Source organism: Pseudonaja textilis, chromosome 3 (genome assembly GCF_049901715.1).
Source record: "Pseudonaja textilis isolate UNSWEBS1 chromosome 3, rPseTex1.2, whole genome shotgun sequence".
Lineage (NCBI taxonomy): Eukaryota > Metazoa > Chordata > Lepidosauria > Squamata > Elapidae > Pseudonaja > Pseudonaja textilis.
In genome coordinates, this window is record NC_141992.1 from 200,077,203 (window position 1) to 200,089,134 (window position 11,932).

Genomic DNA, 11,932 nt, shown 5'->3' on the forward strand with positions numbered 1-11,932 from the left:
CGCAAAGATTAGCTCTCCCCCACGCCTCTTGTTGGGGGGGTCTTGGATTCTCCCGCCTTTGCAGCTTCCAAGAGAAGCAAGTTTTGCTTGATTCCACCGCCCGCCCTGCCTCAGTCTACCAGTCCTGGCGAACGTAGGGGGGAGGGGGCGATCTTGGTGACCTCCCCTCCCCATTCGACTGCCTGGCCATGATTTATTGGACGGAGCGTAGGGAGGACCTGTGCGCTCCGGGGTGCGATAAAAGGAGCAGAGCCCTCACTTTTTAATGAGGTGAGAGTACAGCGGGCTTTTATTCTTTGGTGGAAAGGAAAGCGGGCTGGCGGGGGGATGGGCGGAGCAGGTGATGGGGAGGGGGTGGCAGGAGAGCCTGTGGATCAGGCAAGGGCGGGAGCCGGACGCTGTCAGTAACCGAGCAGGAGCGAGGGAGCAGTCATGAAGGTGGCAAACCCCGCGCGGTTGGAGCCCTTGGTTGCAGCCGAGTCTCGGCATCTCCTGTGGGGCCACGCACCGTCTCGTGGGCATAACTGCCTTTGAAGAGGTTCCAGAAGCGCAGCGGGGCCAAAGCCGCAGCAAAGTTTTTCTTAACCAGCGTGTTTCTTCCACCTTGCCTTGGCGCCTGTGAGCCCCATCTAAGATGCTGGGTTTGTCTTGAGCAAACTTTTCAAGACCGGGATCAGACCACATAGAGAGGCCAGTTCCTTCAGTGGCCCTCAGTCTGCTGACCTCTGGTTGTTTGGGACCCCTGCAAGCACCTGAACCCCGACCCTGTCCCCTGTGTTGATGGCTTCGGATCTGCCAACTCCCATGCCAGTGTTGTACTATCAGTTATCCTAATTTCTCTCCCCAGTTCTTCTTGTGCCGGTTGTTTTCATTTCTACTTTTGGCTGATATTAAACATCTGGAACTTTTAAAAACTGTATGTTACTAGTCTGATTTTGTAACGATGCTAGCTTTAAGCTGCTATTTTTATAGTTTGATTGTATTTTAGGCTTTCTTGCTGATAATTTTCCAACTTTCTACATTATTCAGTTTGTTTTTAGAAGCAGATTATAAACCCAAAGGTTGAATAAAATCACTCATACTCAAACCCCACCAATGAATTCAGAGATAGCTGAGTTGCAAGAACCGTGGAGAGAAGGAAACACATCCATTGTTTCATCGGACAGGAGTGAGGTAAAAATCCTGGCACCCAATCTCCGAAACGAGTGCTTAATCGTGGCTTGGGCCTGTGCGCTGGGCGCGTGGACAAGGAAAGTGAAACACACACACACACACACACACACACACACACACGGTTCCAGGAAACAGGCACACCGCAAGGGGAGCGAAGGATGTTGCCTTGTTTGGGGCACAATTCAAGGGGAGTCGAGACAAGCCGACCCTTCTGCAGAGGCGTCTTTCAGAAACCCACCGACTGGCCCCATTAAAGTCCCTCTTAATTTGGGGGGGTGTCTGCCTTCGGTTGCAGGGGTTGGGGAGGCAGCCTGGGGAAGGGTGAGAGACCCCCCTAGAAAGAAGGGGTGCCGAGAGCAGCCAGACCGCAATTCAGTCTGGCCATCGGAGGCGCCTGCTCCTAGCCGGGACCCCCAAAGACAGCAGTTCCTACCCCTCCCTCCTTTCTAGCTTGGAAGGTGGTCTCTCCTGCCTTAGCAGGCCCAGAGATTTGGGGGAGGGCGAGGGGTCGGTCGGGGGCTCAGAGAAAGAGGAACCGGGTTTCAATTCCTCCTCTGAAGGTGACATTCCCTGCCACGCGCACACGCGCGCCAACCCCGGGCCGGAACCAACGAGGCAAGTCAGCCGCACTGGGAATGTGAAGTGGAAGCCCCTGCCTTTGGGTTCCCGCGGCCCTCCTTCCCTGCGCCCTAATGAATACCGCGATGCCTCCGGCTCCTTTGGCTTGGAGCGAGAGCGAGGATGTGCTCCGGGGGCGCGCGGGCGCCTGCTGCACACTTTTCTCCCGGTGAATTTTTGCCCTCCCCGCTCGCTTCCAACAGAAGGACGGGATCGCAAACCAAGCTCACAATCCCCAAACGCTCCGAGTTTACAAGTCACCCTGTGACATCACAGCTCCCGAGCCAATGGCCTTCGTTTCATGCTAATAAGGGGGGGATGGCGAGCAGAAGGTTCCCCCCCCTTGCACAACAGTTCCTTTAGGAGACATATGTCCCTAATTAACGAATATCTAGGAAGAAGCTCCACTCGCTATTGTCTTTCCTGGGGCAGGTTTGTTTACTTCTGCAGAGCGGGGAGCGTGCAGGAACCCCGAGTGACACAAAGGCTGGGGGACCCCAACCCTCCTCCCCTCCCCCTTCCCCCCCGCAGGCATCGGCCAGAGCAGTTCTGGGAAGACTTTGGAGCGGCCTCTGGGCACCGGCGCGCAGCTAAGAGCCGTTGGAGATGCCTGTAGCCTCCCCGTCCGCAGAGGGTCCTTCCCGAGGTCTGCCTGCCTTCCCAGTTCCGAACTAGCCCTGGACACGAGCCCTTCCAAATGTTCCACGTTAAAGCCGAACCAGCTATGGGGGAGAGACTGTCGTTTTGTTTGGCCAGGGGAGAAATTGCTGGATGCAGGACGTGTCAGCCTTGTGGAGCTACTCCGCTCTGCCTCGTCCAAGAGCGGCCCTGGAAGATGGAAGCGGGAGGCAGAGGACTTCAGGCCTGCAAGGGTGTCCAGGGTGGGAAAGGGGTTTCTGCACCGTGTGAGGAAGGAAAGGCATCCGAGAATGACGGCTGTAGGGCAGCAAAGATTTTCAAATTGGGTGGATGGATGGATGGGTGGGTGGAGACAGACAGACAGACAGATAATGGACAGATGATATAGACAGAGAGATGAGAGAGAGAGAGAGAGAGAGATGGATGGATGGATGGATGGATGGATGGATGGATGGATAGATGATAGACAGATGATAAAGGAATGAGCTAGAGATAGATAGATAGATAGATAGATAGATAGATAGATAGATAGATAGATAGATAGATAGATAGATAGATGGATGTAGATGGATAAGATAGATGGATAGAGATTATAGATAGAGAGATAGAGAGATGATAGAGAGGATAGATAGATGATGGATGGATGGATGGATGGATGGATGGATAATAGACAGACAGATGATAAAGGGATGAGATAGAGATAGATAGATAGATAGATAGATAGATAGATAGATAGATAGATAGATAGATAGATAGATAGATAGATAGATAGACAGGCAGGCAGGCAGGCAGAGGGGGTCTCTGTGCACCCATTGGTGAATGGGCAGCATCCTTTCTTAACCTTTATTTGTTAAATTTATATGCCACCAAGTCCCTTAAGACTCTGGGCAACCCTTTGAAAGGTTCCTACTTTATCTTTCTTTATTAAATGGATGGTGTGTCCTGATTCTGGGCCTATCAAGGACATCCAGAGAACAACAAGGCCCATCTCACACGTCTGGGGGGGGTGGGGAGGGACCCCCACTCTCTGGGAAGGAGCCCCTCATCTAAACCAGGAGAGAAGGAGGGTCCTAAGAATGGGCAGGCGGGGATGTCCTTCCAGAGGGCAGGAGCCTCGAGCGGGTCAAGCAGTCGTCGGACATGCTGACCCCGGTTGATGACTTGGGAGAGAAAGCAACTTCGGAAGGGAGGCAGGACTTCAGGGAGCTAGTCCATATGCCTCTGGTAGCGGTCACCAGGTGTGTGTGGAAGAGGAGGTGTCTTCTTGGACATGACAGGAATTCTGCCTGCTTACGTGTGTGTGTGTGTGTTTGTGTCTCTGTGTGGCGTACACACCTTTGAGCCGGTATTGACTCCCGGCGTCTAACTGGGTGGGGCCCTGCCACTGTCTTGGCGAGATTTGAGAAGCGGTATTGCCATGGCGGCCTTCCCAGGACGGAGAGAGAGAGTGACTGGCTGAAGGTCACCCAGCTGGCCTGGTACCTAAGGCCAACCTAGAACTCACAGGCACCCAGCGTCTGGCCTTATCCCTTCACCCTTGCGCCCCTCCCTCTTTAGAAGGGAAAAACCCACCCAAACTTTCCCACCGCGCTGACTGTGCTTGACTCAAAACAGAGACTCCCCAGGCACAAGGGGGGCAGTTGGCAGAGGAGACCCCCCCCGAGGAATTCCCTTCTTGCTTCTTTCAAGGGACCAGACCACCCCCCCTTCCCCCAAGGACTTTGGGGGTGAACACAGCACGCCAGGATAGCTTCTCAGGCTGCAGACGGTAGCGGCAGCCACAGGCTGGCTGAGAGCCTTTGGGGATCCGGCCCTCCCAGAGCCAAATCCTCGTGGTGGGGAGAAGCCCGAATTAAAAATCTCAGTGGGAGATGGCTCCTTCTCAGCTGCTGGGAAGGAGCCGATAAGGGCATGAATAGGGCGGCCGTCAGAGGGGCTTTGTAGGGGGTCCCCGAGAGTTTCCCTCCAGCAGCCTCGGGGTCTCACTCTGCACTTGGAGCCTCAGGGGGGAAAATGGTGTGTGGGGGGGTATTATTTCTTGAATGGACGGCGCTTCCGGACATGCGAAGATTTTTGCAAGCTCAGCTGGAAATCTTCGGGTAGGTATAGATTCGCTTCAGCAGCCTCCACCCCCCCACACACACACCCTGACGCCTTCTGGCCGGGTCCCTGAGCTCAGAGCGCCCATCATTCCCAGCCAGCATGGCTCAGCCCTCAGCCTGGACCAGCTGGGCGACGGAGCTGCCTCTCTGGGGGGCGCTGCACCCCCTGCCAGCAAGAGATCTCCGCTCCTCCTCCGAGATCGGGAGAGAGAGCGGCTCCCTCTCGAAGCGGGGGACGGGGGGGGGACTCTGCAGGGGTTCCAGGAACTCTCGCCCTCCCTCGACGGGCTGCGGAGCCCAGCAAGCGGTGGGCAGAGAGACGGGATCCTGAAGGCTGAAGGTCAAAGAAAGGGCTGGTTGCCGCCCCCTGGTGGAGGAGGCTGCCTTGCGGAGGGAGGGAGGGAAGGTAAAGGGAAGAGGAGAAGATTAGAAAGGAGGAAGGGAGGAAAGAGTGTAAGGAATGGGGAAGGAAGGAATGAAGGAAAGAAGGAGGGAGAGGAAAAAGATTAGAAAGGAAGGAAGGTAAAAGGGAGGGAGGGAAGATAAAGGGAAGGAAAGAAGATTAGAAAGGAGGAAGGGAGGTAAGAAAGGGAGACGGAGGGAGGGAAGAGTGTAAGAAATGGGGAAGGAAAGAAGGAGGGAGGGAGGGAGGGAGGGAGGAAAGAGTGTAAGAAATGGGGAAGGAAGGAAAGAAGGATGGAGGGAGGGAGGGAGGAAGACTATAAAGGAAGGAAGGTAAAAGGGAGGGACAGAGGAACAGAGGGAAGAAAGAGGGAAGGAAGGAAAGAAAGGGAGGGAGGGAGGGAGGGGAGAAGGAGGGGGTGTTGGGATTCACTAGTTAGGCAAAACTCAGCTGTGGTCTTTTCCTGCCGCGTGTGTCTCTCTCGAAGGGGCCGAGTTCACACCTCAAACTAAAGCAACCTGAAAACTAACCAAGCTTCAAAGTTGGCAAGTTTAGCTCACCCGTCTTATAGAGTTAAGTCCTCAGCTTACGACCACGGTTGGGGACAGAATGTCCACTGCCAAGCAGGGCAAGAGGTCGGGGAGTCGCACCCAGCTTTTTTGGCCACAGTTGTGGAGCAGGGCGCTACAGCAGGGCTCTCCAATTTTGGCCACTTTAAGCCTGGCGGACTTCACCTCCCAGAATTCCTCCTCCTCCTCCGGTCATGTTAGCTGGGGAATTCTGGGAGTTGAAGCCCACAAGTCTTAAACTTGCCAAGTTGGGAGACCCTTGACCTGGACATCGTAAGCCCCGCTCTTTCCCAGCCCCGTTTAAGTGTGTTGTGTGAATGCAGCCAAATTCAATTTGACCCCCTAAGAGACAGCTGGGGGCTCTGCAGGGGGCGGGTTCAAAGCAGCCAACAGGGCAATTGCAACGAAGCTCCGCCTCTCTGAAGGGGTTTTGCACGCATAACGCATGGGGAAAGGGGCGTGGCTTGAAGGGGCACCCCTGCCCAGCATCCCCGGAAGGAGAGAGGGGGTCACTAAGGCCAAGGGTCTCCAACCTTGGCCACTTTAAGGCTGGTGGACTTCAACTCCCAGAATTCCTGAGCTAACATGACTGGAGGAGGAGGAATTCTGGGAGTTGAAGTCTACAGGTCCTAAAGTGGCCAAGTCTGAAGGCCCCTCTTCTAGGTCACTCAGTCGCCCACATAAGAAGCTGGGAAGGGGTCGGAGCCGCACAACCGACCTACCGGAAGGCAAGTCCCTCCCCACCCCTGTTCTCATGTGGGGGGGGGGGGGACAGGCAGGCCCCTTGGGCAGCTTCTGGGCTCTTTGGGGCGGCTTTAAATGTTTTTTGGTCCTTTTATTTCACCTTCCCAATTGGTAGGATCTTCCCAGGGCCCTCGGGGAGAGAAGGACGGCTAATTAAAAGCCAGATCAATTAATGAGTAGACCAACAAGACCAACAAAGGGCAAAGAGGAGGGGCAGGAGGCCACGGCCCCCCAATTCACCCCAAGTTCAGGGCTCCCCTCCCCCCTCCCACAGCCCAAGCATGGAGCCAGCTTATCCCGCTGCCGCCGCCGCCCCCTCCCCAGCCGAGGTGGCCCCTCCTCTCCCCTCCCCTCCCCGGGCTGCGATCATTAAGCAGGTAAGTGCCGTAATTGACTCCGAATGTTGCCAAGAAGAGCTCATTTCGGCTAAATGGGGGAGGGGGCGGGCCCCGCGCCCATTTGCATAATAATAGCCGAGGAGGCGCCGCAACACGGAGCTCGCGGCGGCTGCGAAATCAAAGAAGTTCATTAGCATTTAATTTCCACTCTCGCGGTTTGCCCGGGAAGCCCAGAAGCCGCGGCCAGGACCCCTCCCCCCCAGCAGCAGCAGCAGCCGCCGCCCAGGCGACACAACGGGGGTCCCACGGTCCACCCCCACCCCCACCCCACGGTGGCGGCCCGAGTCCACCCTCGGCGGGCTTCGTCGGATCGGTCATCGCCCGCCTCGGGGGTCGCGGAGACCTCCAGCCTCCGCGCAGTTGGGGGTCGCTGCCCCCGTCCCGTCCCCCTCAAGAGAGCAGCAGGACCCTGGAAAGCGGCCGAGTGGCGGGTCTTGCGAAGCCCCCGGCCGGGCGGGGCGCGGTGCCTGGCCCCGAAGGAGGAGGGGTGGCGCGGGTGGGCTTGACGTTCCCCTCTCGGCTGGGGGCGGGGGGGGGGGGCTGGCCTGAATAGCTGATTGAGGTTATTGTCCGCTCGTGCAACTGAAGTTGATCGGCCTGAACCCCGGGGAGGGGGGCTCCGGGGCTTTGTGAAGAGGGGCAGCTGGGACCAATTCGGCAGCCCCCCCGCTCCTCCCCCCTCCCCCTCCCCCTCGGCGGCTCTTGTCCCGCCAAGAGAGGCGCCCCGGAGCGTGGCAGAGACCCAGACTCTGAAATGGCCAAGACGGGAGGGGAGGGACCCAGAGGACCCCCACTTCAACCCTAAAGAGCCGTTCGGGCTGCCCTGTTAAGGAGGGTCAGGTGTGGGCAGGGCTGGGGTGGGAGACCCCCTGGTTATCCCCTCCCATTCCATTGGAAACACCCCTCCCCCTCCCCCTCCTCCCCAGCAGATGCCAGGAGCCCTCCCCCCCCAGCCCCTAAGCCCTGACTTTGGGTGGGGGGGGGATTAAAGCGTTGGGACTGGCGAAGGGCAGCTGAGCTGGGAGGCCGGAGCAAAGTGGGTGGGGGGGCAACATAACCCCCTAGGAACAGCCTCCCCCCAGCTTTCCCCTCCTGGGGGAGGAGGAGCGAGGAAAAGGTGTGAAAAGGCCCTTTGGAGGGTGGTGTTGCAATGGGGACCATCCTGGGGGCCCTGGCAGCTTCTGCAGGACCCCCCTCCCCCCTCCCCAGAAGCAGTGGACCCCAAGTCCACTACGGGCAGCTTGAAGCCCTTGGGCTGAACCCCCGTCCCACCAAGGGGGGGACGCGCCCCCTTCCTGGCCTGAAGGATGCCCCAGAGCAGCCCCCTCCCCCTCCAAGGGATGCAGGACTGATGCAACATGAGGGGGGGGGAGGGGGAAGCATCCAAAGACGCCACGGTTCTCCTCCTCCTCCCCTCATTTTCAGCACGGATGGTGTTCCCTAGCTGGGTCATGAAATGTCTGCAGGAAAACCGCCAAGCTCAGAGGGGACCAAGGACCCCCACCAAGTCCAGCCAGGGGCCTCCTTTGCTTTTCTTGTTCTCTCCCCCGCCCCAGGCCTTCTGATGGTCTCGTCCATCTGTTCTGCTCTGAGCAACCCAAAGCCTCCGCGTTCCAGGTGGGCAGCGCAGGCTCCCCTCTTACCTAAAGGAGCGAAGGGGGTCGAGGCGCCTATCACCCTCTTTTCCTGCCCCTTGGTGTGGGAGTGGGCGTCGGAGAGAGGCCCGTCCTGTGGGGGCAGGGACCTGGGCCTGTTTAGGACGAGGGGTCCTTGGCGCTCTCTGAGCTCGGTTGCCTTTTTTTTTCCGGCAGACGTTTCGTGACCTGACCAGGTAACCTCATCCAATAGAAGGAGGGGCAGGACCTGCCTTGTGCACCCAAAGAACAGCGGCGCCTGCAACCCCTTTGTAGCGCAAGCTGCTTTGGTGCCAGTTGGCTTCCGGGTCCATTTTCTTCCTTTAGAATTACAGACTAAAAGAGCTGGAAGGGACCCTGGAGGTCTTCTAGTCCAGCCCCCTGCCCATCAAGCGGGAGACCCTGCCCATCCAATTCAGGCTGTTGGTTATGACCTAAAGCCCCCCCATTGCCCGGGGTTACCTACCTACGGAAAGGCCTTTATCCCACTACACCTGGTCAGGCAGCCAAAGAGCGGCTGGGGGGGGAGGGTGCCTCTGACATTGCCCCCCGCCCGGGGAACATTCTCCCCCCCCGCTCAAAAAGGCACCAAGAGGCGGCTCTGCTGGCTTCCTTGGGGGGACCCTCGCCCTGCCTTTCCCTTCAGGTCTCGTATCACTTGCCTGTTTTTAAAATGTCTTCGTGTTTTCAGTATTTTACTTTTACACCATCAGTGAGGGAGACGGGCGGTTTTAAAATTGGGTGAATAAAATAAAAGCGAGTCTTTGTCTCTGTGAGTCAGAGATTGGGTCATTTTCTTCTCCGCGCAGCCCAGCCCACAGAAGAGGTTTCCGATTCCAGAATAATTAGAATGGAGCTGGAAGGGACCTTGGAGGTCTTCTAGTCCAGCCCCCTACCCAAGGCAGAAGGCCCTACACCATGCCAGGCAAGTGGCTGTCCGGTCTCTTCTTGAAAACCTCCAGGGATGGAGCATCCACAGCTTCTGGTGGCAGGCAGTTCCGCTGGTTAATTGTCCTCCCTGTTAGGAAGTTTCTGCTTTAATTCCAGGTTGCTTCGCTCCTTGGTGAGTTTCCATCCGTCGCTGCTTCTCCTGCCTTCAGGGGCTCTGGAGAACAAGTGGACCCCCTTCCTCTTTGGGGCAGCCCCTCAAATGTTGCAATATTGCTATCATGTCACACACACACACACACACACACACGGCCCTTCTTTTCATCAGACTAGCCAGGCCCAGTTCCTGCAACCGTCCATCGTATGTTTCAGCCTCCAATCCCCTCATCATCCTGGTTGCTCTTCTCTGCCCTTTTCCTAGAGTCTCAACATCTTTTCTGTATCGGGGCAACCAAAACTGGACCCCGTAGTTCCCTCCGGCCCCCTGGCCTGGCTCTTCCCTTCCATTGGTGGAAGCAGGTAGACAGTAGATAGAAACATCCGGAAAAGACCAGCTGCTCCTGCAGAGGATACCCCCACTTACACCCCTTTCCTCTTCCTCTCTAGGGCAGAGCGGGGTGCAACCTCGGCCTCTTGAAGACCTGTGGACTTCAACTCCCAGAATTCCCCAGCCACCGGTCTTAAAGGGGCCAAGGCTGGACACACACACACACACACATACACACACACACACACATGGGGCCTAAAGCAAGGGTCTCCAACGTTGGCCACTTTAAGCCTGGAGGACTTCAACTCCCAGAATTCCCCAGCCAGCTTTGGGAGTTGAAGTCCTCCAGGCTTAAAGTGACCAAGGTTGGAGACCCCTGGCCTAAAGGAGAGACGGACAGGCAGACAGACACCCCCACTTTGGCCAAGGGGCCCTTGCGGAGGCAGCCCTTGTCTCCCACAGCCTCCAGAGCCAGGAAGGGGGTGCATGGAAGGCACCAGGCGTTTTGTGTTGGTGCGTCGGTGTGCGCAGGCTCCCCCACAGCCCAGCTGGCTCTCCTGCCCATGGGTGCCATCAGCGGCCATCCCTGGTACAGAGGCCTTTGTGCAGGCCAGGCGAGGTGGCGGAGGGAACATTAATCTTATTTGTCATAACCGCTCCCGGGAGGGGCGGGGGGGCAGTGGAGCCCCTGATTGGCCAGGAGGGACCTGTCCCCTTTATCTCGGCTGTGCAGGGTGGGAAAGTTACTCCATTATGCAAATTGGAGTGTCTGATCCTTGTCGCTGGTCCCCACGGGGCCCCTTTCCTTCCAGGCACTGGAACAAAGATGCGGCCTGCCTGCCCCCCCCTCCCCACCCCCATGCACGCACACACTTGGGGTGGATGCACAGTTCATGGCCAGGCGGGCTCGGATCCAGAGAGAAGCCACCGGGGCTGCTCCACGTCTCGGCCTCCTTCTTGCAAACCAGTTGCTTTCTGTAGGGCAGAGCGGGGGCTCCTGGGACCTTTGAGTTGAGGGGCCTCTGCGCATGTTAAGAGAGTGGCTGCAAGGGCTGCTACTTTCTTTTTCTTTTCTTTTTTCCAACACTTTATTGGGTTTTTCCGTTTATACATAATACCACTACTAGTTGAAGAATATTGTGACAAGATAGATAGATAGGTAGGTAGGTAGGGAGGGAGGGAGAGAGAGAGAGAGAGAGGGAGGTAGGGAGGTAGGGAGATAGATAGATAGATAGATAGATAGATAGATAGATAGATAGATAGATAGATAGATAGATAGATAGATAGATAGATATAGATAGATATAGACATTTATACATCCTATCCAATCTTTCAATGCACGCTACTTCCGTACCCTCATAACTATTTCTATACATTATTTACATTTTCTACTCTTATGTCTTTTGTCAATCCAAATCTGCCCTGTTTCCCATATTGCATTGTATTCCATGTCAGTTTTCTCTTTTAGTTCCATAGTTTATTTATCCATTTCCAGGCACGCAAAGATTTTTTTAATGATTAAACTTTCGGGAGGTTCGGCGTTTTTCCTCCAGCACTGGGCATAGGAAATTCTGGCTGCTGTTATTACGTGTGATATAAGATATTTTATCTTTCTGTTATAGTTCTTTTAATTATTCCTAGGAGCAATAGTTCTGGGACAAAATTAATTTTACTTTCAATCACCTCTCCAGGGTCACTGGCCAGATTAATTGAGAACCTCACAAATACAAACACAAGAGAATAACCAAGCTGGAAGTCTTCCCGTCAAGGGCTCTCCAACCTTGGCAACTTTACCTTTTTTGAGTTTTAAAACGAACTTTATTTGCAATGGATTAAAAAAGATATAAACCTGCAAGTATACAGAAATAAAAAATAGTAAACATACTAATAGGACAGTAAACACATTTCCTTCTATTACATTTGATAATAGGTTTGATAGTTCATAATAAACAATAATAACTAATAATTGGCAAGTATTCCTTGTCTTATAGATAACATATTAATAAATAAGTAACACATGGAAACATATTATATATAGTTATATATACTGAATATATCAAATAATGGTTTCAAGCTTCTCCTCTAATACATAAACATTATGAAGATTCTAATGATTAAATAATACAGTTATAATCCAATAACAATAGTACAGTAACATGTGTTACAACCTTGGCAATTTTAAGCTGGCTGGGGAATTCTGGGAGTTGAAGTCCACCCGGCTTACAGTTGCCAAGGTTGGAGACCCCTGTAATCTAGTCCAACCCCCTGCCCAAGCAG

At 55.0% G+C, this 11,932-nt stretch overlaps 1 long non-coding RNA gene across 1 annotated transcript; it reads left to right on the forward strand.

The window, feature by feature from the left end:
• Window positions 1-6,604: 6,604 nt before the first annotated feature.
• Window positions 6,605-11,492, forward strand: LOC148126501 (uncharacterized). The gene is made up of 3 exons (XR_015742641.1): window positions 6,605-6,625; window positions 9,095-9,343; window positions 11,347-11,492. It is a non-coding gene; the product is annotated as an uncharacterized LOC148126501 (long non-coding RNA).
• Window positions 11,493-11,932: the final 440 nt, after the last annotated feature.